Source organism: Sciurus vulgaris (assembly GCF_902686455.1).
Source record: "Sciurus vulgaris genome assembly, chromosome: 17".
NCBI classification, from domain to species: Eukaryota; Metazoa; Chordata; class Mammalia; order Rodentia; family Sciuridae; genus Sciurus; species Sciurus vulgaris.
Window position 1 is genome coordinate 53,001,646 of NC_136478.1, and position 10,867 is coordinate 53,012,512.

Consider the following 10,867-nt stretch of genomic DNA (forward strand, 5'->3'; position numbering starts at 1 on the left):
GCAGGGGATCCATAAGCAGCAAAAACTGCCTCACAGAGAAACAGATATCCTCTGCTTGAAACCGGAGTTATGGAGTGACAAGGAACGCAGCCTCCCTCTAGTCCGCCATCTTGGATCCCCCAGAGAATTCTGATGTTAGATTCTTTAAAGTTCAAGCCTGCAGTGCACATGAGTCAGGGTTTCGGGCTGAGGCTAGAGCTCAGGCAGGTCCGGATCAGGAACTGCTTGCGAGAAGATGTATGTGGTCAGGATCAGAATTATGTGATTAGACTTAGGGATCAGTCTTCTTCTGGGATGAGATTAAAGGTCAATGTCCAGAAAAGATACACCGATCTTCAGATTCCACAAACCTCAATTGCTCATTCAGTTTCTCTCTACTTCCTTTACCATCTCTGTTCTTCAATTTTCTTTTGATTCTAATTTTTACTTCTCTCTTCCCTTCTTCCTCTTTTCTCCTCCCTCTTCTCTCCTAATGCATTTTTCTTACTTTTGCCAGTCATGTTAGTAGTTTTTTTGTGGGGAGAGGGGCACCAGGGACTGAACCCAGCGGGTGCTTAACCACTGAGCCACATCTCCACATCTTTCTTTTTGAGACAGGGTCTCACTAAGTTGCTGAGGCGGGCTTTGAACTTGTGATCCTCCTGCCTCAGCCTCCTGAGCTGCTGGGATTATAGGCATGTGATACTATGCCTGGCACATCAGTAGATTTTTAAACAACTTTAAAAATTGGTTCTTTGTTGTCTGAAATTGGCATTAGTCCTAAAATTTATATAAGAAATCATATGAGCACTGGGAATGTGGTTCAGTGGCAGAGCACATGCTTAGCATGCACAAGGCCTGGGTTAAAAAAAAATAAGTATTAAGGTGGTTCATGTCTCTGCAAATAAACAAATAAAATCTACATTCCAATACTTTCTTCTTCTAGAGTAGCTCACAGGTTATTTACTTATGCAATGCATAAGTCCCTTGCAATAGAACTTTAAAAAATCTTGTAACTTGGTTACACAAATGCAGTGGGGCAAAAGCCTTTTTCCGGTAAGAGGAGAAATCAGACTTGACTAACCCCCAGGTTGGCTCTGAAGAAGTCAAATCAGGTGTGGATAAACGCTGATACATTAAATATCAGGGTAAAGACAGTCAATACCAGACCATATAGGAAATATTCATAAATTGTAAAGAGAACAAATTATTTAACTCAGAGTAGAATTACACTCGAAATTAACCACAGCACTCTCCACCAAAATCTTCCCGTCGGAGGCTGGGGTTGTGGCTCAGTGGTGGAGCTCTTGCCTAACACATAAGAGGCACTAGGTTTGATCCTCAGCACCACACAAAAATAAATAAATAGAATAAAGGTATCGTGTTCATCTATAACCAAAACAATTAAAAAAAAATCTTCCTGTTGGAATTCTAAGACATTCTTTTTTTTCCCTTTCTTATGGCCCCGGGGATTGAACCTAGTGGTGCTCTAACACTGAGTTTCACCCCAGTCTCTTTAATTTTTTTAAATTTTGAGACAGCGTCTCCCTAAATTGCTCAGTCTGGCCTCAAACTTGTGATCATCCTGCATCAGCCTCCCCGGTCACTTGGATTACAGGTGCGCACCACTATGTCCAGCTTAAAACATTCTTCTAAGTAACTCCCAAGTGGGTGCATTTTATAATTTAATAAAAGAGTGTCTATGTTTCGAACTCCTCACATTTCTTTTTAAATGGAGTCCCTTTTAAGCTCTAATAAGAGATTTGTATTGCAGAACTACAGGTCTTGGAGAAAATCATGCCTCCTCCTGCAGAAACTATTTCCCCTTTGGAAAGTAACTCCTGGCTGCTCCAGAGCCCAGAAGAATCTGAAATGCATGACTATGGGACACCAAGGGCATGTGACTTGAGCTGAACATCACACTCCAGGTGCTGTCTGAGCTGCCAAACCCTGACACTGGTTGTGCAAAGCAGTGTCCATCATCCATGGGAAAGGTCAAGAGGGTCAGAGGGCACAGGTGAATGTCCAGCAGGTGGCTCCCATGGCACCTGTTTCTCCTGCTTACCTCTCCACCATGTCTATGGGCTCACGGGAATCTCTTGTGACCTCTTTCCAGAATGAAGACCAGCTTTACAATTGGATCATCATGGCGAGCTGACACCAAGGCACATGTGGATGGTGGCTGAGTTGGCTTTCTGTTCAGAGGTGGCCCTGAGGGAGGGGTCCACGTGGGGAAAGGAGAGAGGACCTTCTACATGGATGCAGGGTGGGTCACATGGCCAATGACTTGAAAAGAATTAAGGTTTAAAATGGGAGCAGGGAGGTATGTGAACGGTCCTCTGGGATGTGTGCTCTCCGTGCTCTTCGTGTTGAGCGGAAGGAGTCAGGAAACGTCTTTCCCCATCTGGTTGAGCTATGGATAGATAAAGTATATCATGGGATGAGGGCTTCCTCAAACAGTGTCGCTTTGCTCCTCCCAAGAGTTGTCCTGTCACCCACCAGAGATATCTGTCTGGAAGATCTTCCAAACTTAAGAAGACTCTCTAGACAACACTCCAGGGCCCTCCCTCACCACCTCCTGGTTTTTGCTTAAACATTGCCTTCTTAGGGAGGACTTCCCTGATTACCATCTTTTAAGTTTAAACCAAGAAAAACAAAAGCCAAGTATGCTTTGTTTCATTTTAACCCAGTAAGCCCCTTTGTTATTATAATTTTTGGTGCTTTTTGGTTTATTGTGACTTGCAGTGACTCACATGTCAGCTCTAGCAGGGCTGTGATTTTTTTCTTTTTTGTTTCAAGGCTGTATCCCCAGTGTTTAGAACAGTGATGGACACACAGTAGGTGCTTGGTTGGTAATTTTGAATGAATGTGTAATTACATGTAATGGTCAAAAGAGATAAATATGGATGTTTATAATAATGCATAACTGGGGACTCTGACTTACACGAGTTTTCTTTCCTGAGTTAACCTAGAGCTCACAAGGAGGCAGGAATGAGAGTTATAGCAGAGGGACTCAGCATGTGCAAAGGCCAGGGGGTGGGAAGTCCACAATCTCATTTAGGTGACCAGATGAGTTAATACATGCTCAGCACACAGCGAGTCTTCCATAAAGGCCAGTGTTATTGTGATTGAAGTAGAGTGGAGACATACTCAGGTCCACCCACCTGCAGGAAGGAGTGATTGTAAGAACCCAGAAACCACTCCGGACCGGGGAACTCACATAAGAGAGTTTATTAAGCAAACAGACAGAGTATCTCCCTGCAGGGTAAGAGAGAAAATGAGAGGAAAAGAGAGAGAGAGAGAGAGCACGTGCAAGAGAGAGAGTGAAAAGCCAGGAGGAAAGAGCGTGAAAGCGAGGAGGAGAGAGAGAGCATGAAAAAAAAAAAAATGGTGAGGGAGCTATCCTTAAGCAGTCAAATTCCGCGGGCTAACAGGGGACCAATAACGGAGAAGGATACTTGCAAGCTGACTGATGAACCAATAGCTAGCTAGGATGTTCACAGACTGACAAGAAGTTGGGAGAAGGGGAAATGACTGCAGGGTAAAGAGCAGGGGAGCAGCTTTATATTATATTATAGTAATAGAAGAACAACAGTCTCTTCTCCTGACCACATGATCTGCTTATAACATCAAGCTTTTTTTTTTTTTTTTTTTCTTTTTTGGTACTGGGGTTTGAACCCAGGGGCACTCAACCACCGGATCACATCCCCAACCCTATTTTGTATATTATTTAGAGATAAGGTCTCATTGAGTTTCTTAAGACCTCACTAAATTGCTGAGGCTGGCTTTGAACTAGGAATCCTCCTGCCTCAGCCTCCCAAGTTGCTGGGATTACAGGCATAACATCAAGCTTCGATTATAGTTTATTGAAATGTAATGGACAATAAGATGCACATATTTAAAATGGACAATTTGGTGAATTTTGACACAGGTACACATCAGATGATATCACCACCACAATCAAGAGAGTGAACATGTCCATCATGCCCCCTTTGTCATCCCTTCCTCTCACATGCCACCCCATCCCCACAGTCTCCAAGCAGTCCTCATCCTCTTTCTATCTCCCTGGATTAGTTTGCCTATTTTATAACTTTACATAATGGAACCATATAGCATGCTCTGATTTGGCCTGGCTTCTTTCACTGTGCATAACAATCATTTTTTTAAATTGTAGATTAAGTTCATATAACATAAAATGAACCATTTATAAGTGAACAATTGCTGGGTGTTATGGCAGGCACCTGCAGTCCAGCTTCTCAAGAGAATGAAGCCTGAGGATCACTTGAGCCCAGGAGTTTGAGGCTAGCCTGGGCAACATAGTAAGACCCCATTAAAAATAAATGAACAATTATTGGCATTTAGTACAGTTACAATGCTGCATAACCAATACCTCTATCTAGTTCCAAGACATTTTCATCACCCCCATTCCTGGAAACCACCAATCTGCATTCTCTTCCTACAGGTTTACCTATTCTGAATACAAATGGAATCATACACCTTGTGACCTTTTGTGTCTGACATCCTCACTCCTGTTGTATTAGTCAGTTCTCTATCACTGTAACAAAATACCTGAGGCAATTAACTTATAAAAACGGAAGGATTATTTTGAACCTCTGATTCTGGAGGTTCCAGTTCAGAGTTGGGTGGTCCAAGAATTTGGGCCTCTGGCAAGTGTGGAACAACATGGTGGTGGGAGTACATGGTGCAGCAAATGCCTCACCTCACGATTGAGGAAGCAGAAGCAGACAAGTTGCGAGGACAAGTTGGGGTCCCACAGTCTCCTTTCAGGGATGCCAATCACTGAAGGACCTCCCACTTGCCCCCCGCCCTTAAAGGCCCATAGAACCTCCCCACCACCAAGACCAAACCTTTAACATATGGGCCTTTGGGTGACACTCATCCAAACCATAGCATATGTATATTCCCCCCAAAATTGAAAACTGGAACTCAAATGCATGTGCACACATACATTTTAGCAGTACAATTAACAATAGCCAAAAGACAGAGCCTGATTTTTTTTTATCAACAGATTAATGCATAATTGTGAGGCACATATCTCCCTCTACACACATACACACGCACAGTGGAACATCATTCAACATTATTACTGATACATGCTATAGCATGGATGGACCTCAGAATCATGCTCATGCTATTTTGAGATTAATGCTGTTGCATGTATCAATAGCTCATTCCTATTTATAGCTGGGTAGTATCTCCTTGTACGGTCACATCACGGTTTCCCAGTTTGGAGGTATTACCAACAAAGCTACAATGAACATGTCGAGGTCTTTATGTGGACATACGCTTTTTTCTTCTAAATATTTTTTTGGTTGCATATGAACACCATGCCTTTATTTTATTTATTTTTATGTGGCACTGAGGATCAAACCCAGAGCCTCACTCGTGCTGGGCAGGTGCAGTACCACTGAGTCACAACCTCAGCCATCATATGCTTTTATTTATTAGGGGAAATATCTGCAAAACATCTCTCCATCAAAGGACTGGTAACCAAAATGCTTTTAACTCAGCAACAAGAAAATGCCAATAAGAAATGGGCAAAAGATTTGAGCAAACACTTCACCAGAGATGATATAGGGTGGCAAATGAGCATAAAAAGATGCTCAACGCCATGGGTTGTTAGAAAAATTCAGAATGAAAGCACAAGGAGATGCCACTTCAGAACTATTAAAATGGCTAAAATCAACATGGTGACTGTATCGAGTGTTGGCAAAGATGAGGAGGAACCGGAACCCGCGCCAGGCTGGTGGCAATGTAAAATGGAACAGCCACTTTGGAAAACCATCTGGCAGCTACTTCAGAATTTAAACATATGCCTGCTGTGCCACTGAGCAGTTTCATTCAATTGCTGCATCCATCTTATTAAAGGGAAGTCAAGTGGAATTATCTTGGAAGATGTTTTGCTGACGAATGGACCTTATAGATAAAGGGTAGGTAGGATGGTGACACTTTCAAGTCAATCTGCCGTGGTTACCCTGGTGGCTCTCACCAAACATGGCTTTATCCCTAGTGCTAAGTTCACTCTCTTTACTAATACTAAAATGTCAATCCTGACACTGCCAGCTTGAAACTTCACCTTTTTCTACGTTTTCCTGTATGGCAAAAAGATTATAAATCATGCCTCTTCAGGTCTGATGGTGCATGCCTGTAATTCCAACAGCTTGGGAGGCTGAGACAGAAGGATTGTAAGTATGAGGCCAGCCTCAGCAACTTCGTGAGACCTTGTCTCAAAATAAAAAATAATAATGATAATAAGGGTTGAAAATGTAGCTCAGTGGTAGAGTGCCCCAGGGTGGAATCCCCAGTACCAATAAAATAAAATAGACCATGCTTCATTTTATTTGAGAGAAGATTAAAGGCTAAAAAGAGGAAGTAAATTGTACAGCTCAGAGTAAAACTTGGACACGTCTAGAATCTCTCCTGAAAACCTGCAGTTCCCAACTATCACAGCTTCCCTCCTCTTTCACACTTAAGAAATGTTTATTCCAAAATGGAACTCCAGCTTAAAGGCTTTGGTGTTTTAATGTTAGATTGTCCTTTAAGAGGTTAATCTAATCTCCAGTGCCACTGCATTCAAGGATATTGGCATGTGGCAATGCCAGTATCATCTTTTATCCTTTTTTTTTTCTTGGTGCGGGGAGTACTGGGGATTAAACTCAGGGGTGCTTAACCACTGAGCCATATCCCCGTCCCTTTTAATTTTTTTATTTTGAGACAGGGTCTCACAGAGTTGCTTGGGGCCTTGCTAAGTTGCTGAGGCTGGCTTTGAACTTGCAATCCTCCTGCCTCAGCCTCCCAAGCCATTGTGTGCCACTGCACCTGCTTGAAGTCATTATTCTTAAGGAGGTTCTTGTTGAAGCACTTAGTGGGGAAAGTCACAAGGTCTAAAATTTATTTTTAAAATTAAAAAAATTAAAATTTTGTGCTTTGGTTATATAAATAAGCAAAATGTTAATTGTTGGTGAATCTAAGTGAAGGGTATACACCTGGTCATTGTGTGTTCGCTGGTGGTGCTGGGAATGGAACCCAGGGCCTCATGCATGCTAGGCAAGCGCTCTCCCACTGAGCCACATCCCCAGCCCCCAGTCATTGTCCTATTCTTGCAGTTTTTCTATAGGTCTGAATTTTTTCAAAATAAAATTAGGGAACAAAAAAGAATTAGAGAACCCTTGAAGACAGGTGGGATCTGAGGTTTTTGACATTATTGTGCATGGAGCAGGCCCTGTGTGGGGCTGTGCTCAGGAATGAGAGATGGGGAGAGAGTTGAGGAAAGATAGCCACAGCCCAGGTGATCAGACAGCTACAAAGACAGGGACTGGAGCTGGGGAAACTCACAGGGGAAGTACTTCTTTCTCACATCACTAAGGAAGTCTCAGAGGAGTAAAAATGTGTTTTCCAGAAGATTTATCACCATGGAAGAAGTATTTATGCTGCACGGAGTGGTATTTGTCTCCATGGAGGATGCCCCACCCAAGTGCTAAAGGATCTGGCTTAACTCTCCACTGGTAAATATCCAGAGAAAGTTCTGTCATGATCTGGCTTCTCATAACATGTGAACTGATCAGCCAGGCAGAAAGGAGAAAGAAAACAAAGAGTTAGCTGAACTGTGGTTTGAAGGACCCAGGATTGATTCTAGCTTGTCCACAGCTTGATTTAGAAGACTTGGAGAAGACCCTTTCCCTCACTCTTCCATAAGACAATTAAGAAATATTTTTGTAGTTTTTGCATCTAACAGCAACGCCCCTCCTCCACAAAAACAACCCAGTAGTGGCAGTAATAAACGGCTTAGATCTCTTAACTACGCCTCTGTATGGCACTGACAATAAAAGACAGTGTTGGTCATTGCTAGTATATATGCTCTTATTATGAAGTTGGTATTCATAGAAATCCACTGATTCTCCTGCATGCACAGGGTGCAGTGGTCTCTGCCTCTAGGATACCCAACCCAAGAAAAATACTTCCTAACTGCGGATATTAGACACCCTGGCAGCTGTAACAGATACATCATCAAATTCGGTTTCCATGGTTTAACATGGTAGATGTTTATTTTCACTTACATGGCATCTACTTGGCTGAGTATTAGGGGGAAGGTGTACCTGCTTTACTCAGACTTACCGAAACTGGGGCATTTGGAGGTGCTGTTGTCCTCCGTGTGTGGACCCAGGATCACCCTGATGTCAATATCTAACTGATCAATGGTGGAAGGAGAAGGCATTCCCACTTCTCAATCATTCAGACTCAGAAGTGACAGGAGTCATTTCTGCCCATGTTCCATTGGTGAAAACTAGTCACATGGTCCACCTCAAGACAAGGGGAGCTGGAAACATGGACACTGCCTGGGCAGTTACCCCTTAGCAACATCTCAGTACCCTAGGAGGGGCACATAAAGCTCTGATTGGCAGTTATCTCTGACACACTGCATGGTCTTGGGTAAATTATTTAGCTTCTCTAGGGATCTGTTTCCATATTTATAAAACTGGGTTATTAATAGGATCTTCCTTATACTTGTGGTCCATGCTTACGTAAATGCTTGGACCAGGGCCTGGATCAGAGTGAGGACCTGTTGTGTTAACTATCTTACTCTTTGTGGAGAACCGACTTGGTTTACATATGGATCTTAATCCTTATCGCAATCCATGCAGTGCAGATAACCAGGGCGTCTACTTTATGGAAGAGAACCGTGGAGTTTGGAGAAGTCAATGATCCAAGGCCTCACCATCGAAGGCAACTGAGAAAAGCCCCTAGTAAGCAGTTTGAGAGACCAAAGATGGACAGACATGTAGATAAACAGCTCTACCCCAAGCTTCTGCCCTTGTCCCTTGAGTTAGGCAAGATTCCCAGGAAGGCTCGTTGATGCCCTGGCTCAGGCCTGCAGCTCCAGGCCCTGCCAGCCTTTCCATTCTCCTTGCGGTTGCTCTCACCCATGACAGTCCAGCCACCTGCCTTCCGTTTAATCCTTGTGAAGGCCAAGCTTGAGCCCATCTGGGGCCTTTGCACCTGCTCATCCCTCAGCCTGGAATGCTTTTCCTGCATGTCTCTCCATGCCTGACTCTCGCTTTTCATTCTTTCCCCAACTCAAACATCACCTCCTCAGGAACGCCCTCCCTCGTCCCCTTCTAGCTGAAGCAGCCAGCTCAGTCACTTACTCTCACATCTCCTGGTCTTCTCTCTTTGCCTAGCACCCAGAACTGTCTAGCACTTTCCATGCGCATGCATTCGTCTGGTGTCTGTCTCTCTTCCTAGCTGCGAGCTCCAGGAAAGCAAAGGTCTCATTCTCCTTGACTCCCCTGTATCTCCAGCAACTAGGATGTTGCCTGGTACAAAGTCAAACCTCAGTACATATTTAGTGACTCATGCAAGACATCGAATTGAGGACCTCTGACCCTATTTGACACATTGCCCACCCTTCCCTTCTCTCATCCCCGTGAGATAATGCTTTAGGCCATGCATAGTTTCAGAGGGCCTGATGCACACTGTCACAGTGCGAGTCCCTGGGAAGGGAGCCATGTTACAGTGCACAACTGGACGGATGTAGTGATAGTGCTGTAGCCTTCTTCATTCACTGATTCAGGCGGTAAATATTTGTTCAGCATCCATCACAGGTAAGTGATGCAGACACAGTAGGAGAGAAGAAAACATGTCACTGCCTGTGTAGCAAATGTTAAATTTGCAAACAGAAAAATGGAACGCATAGAGATGGCAAAAGTAAATATTCAGTTGCAAGTCACATATTCATTTTACTTTCTCCTCTGTTCCTGTTCTCACCTTCTTCTGCCTCTCTGTTCCATTTCACAATATATGTGCATGGAGCTGCAGTCACTGACAGAGCCCTGTCTCTTTCTTGTCTTGCTCCTACCCAGGGTGAAGGTTTACATGGGCTTGCAAGAGTAGATTGTTAAATATGCTGAAGTTTGGGGATTTGGTTGTTGAACCTTTGATAGCTTAATATTGAATGTGGCAGAAGCATACACGCTCCAAGAATAGTCAACATTTGTGGATTTTTTTTCTGAAAAGTTGAATTTCTAGCATATCACCTCTCCCATCTGTTTGTGGGGAAGAAACTTTGCATTGACAAGGAATGTCCTAACTCTTCTAAAACCACCCCTTCCATCCTCCACTCCTTCCCAGGTGGCAGAGAAGTGAGGACTCCAGGACCTATCACGCCGTGAAGGGAGATCAGAAGAGAAAGCCTGAGGGTCATAAAAGAGGAATAAAAAGGAAAGCAAGCCTAGTGTGGTGTCAAATGCCTGTAATCCCAGCAACTTGCGAGTCTGAGGCAGGAGGATCACGAACAAGTTCAAAGCCAGCCTCAGCAACTTAGTGAGTCCCTAAGTAACTCAGGGAGACCCTGTCTCTAAATAAAATATATAAAAGGGCTGCAAATGTGACTCAGTGGTTAAGCACCCCTGAGTTCAATCCACAGTACCAAAAAAAAAAAAGCAATATAGGAAGGAAAGAAAGAGAGAATTAAGTGGGTAACCTGTGGGGGGCAGAAGCTGGGGCAGGGGACAGGAGGACCAGCCAATGTACACTGCATGATGTCCTCATAGGCAGTTAGGCCATTTCCCCACCTGGGGCTAGAAGGTGGCTAGGGTGCCACAGGATGAGGAAACTACACTCTCAAATGACTTTGAACCAGAATGGGAGCAGGGACCCACATAGTGTGCTTAGGGGGAAAGACACCTAGGATCTGCCCCAGTGGGACACCAGTGCTCAAGACAAGTCCATTTTCAATTGTGGAGGAAGCTGGGTCTGAACACTAAAATCTCGGTGAGAATGAGGGGCAGGACTCCTGGGTCTGAGAGAGGAGGGCTAGGCCTGGACCACTGGGTCTGAAGGAGGAGGCTGGGCCTGGATCCCTGGGTCT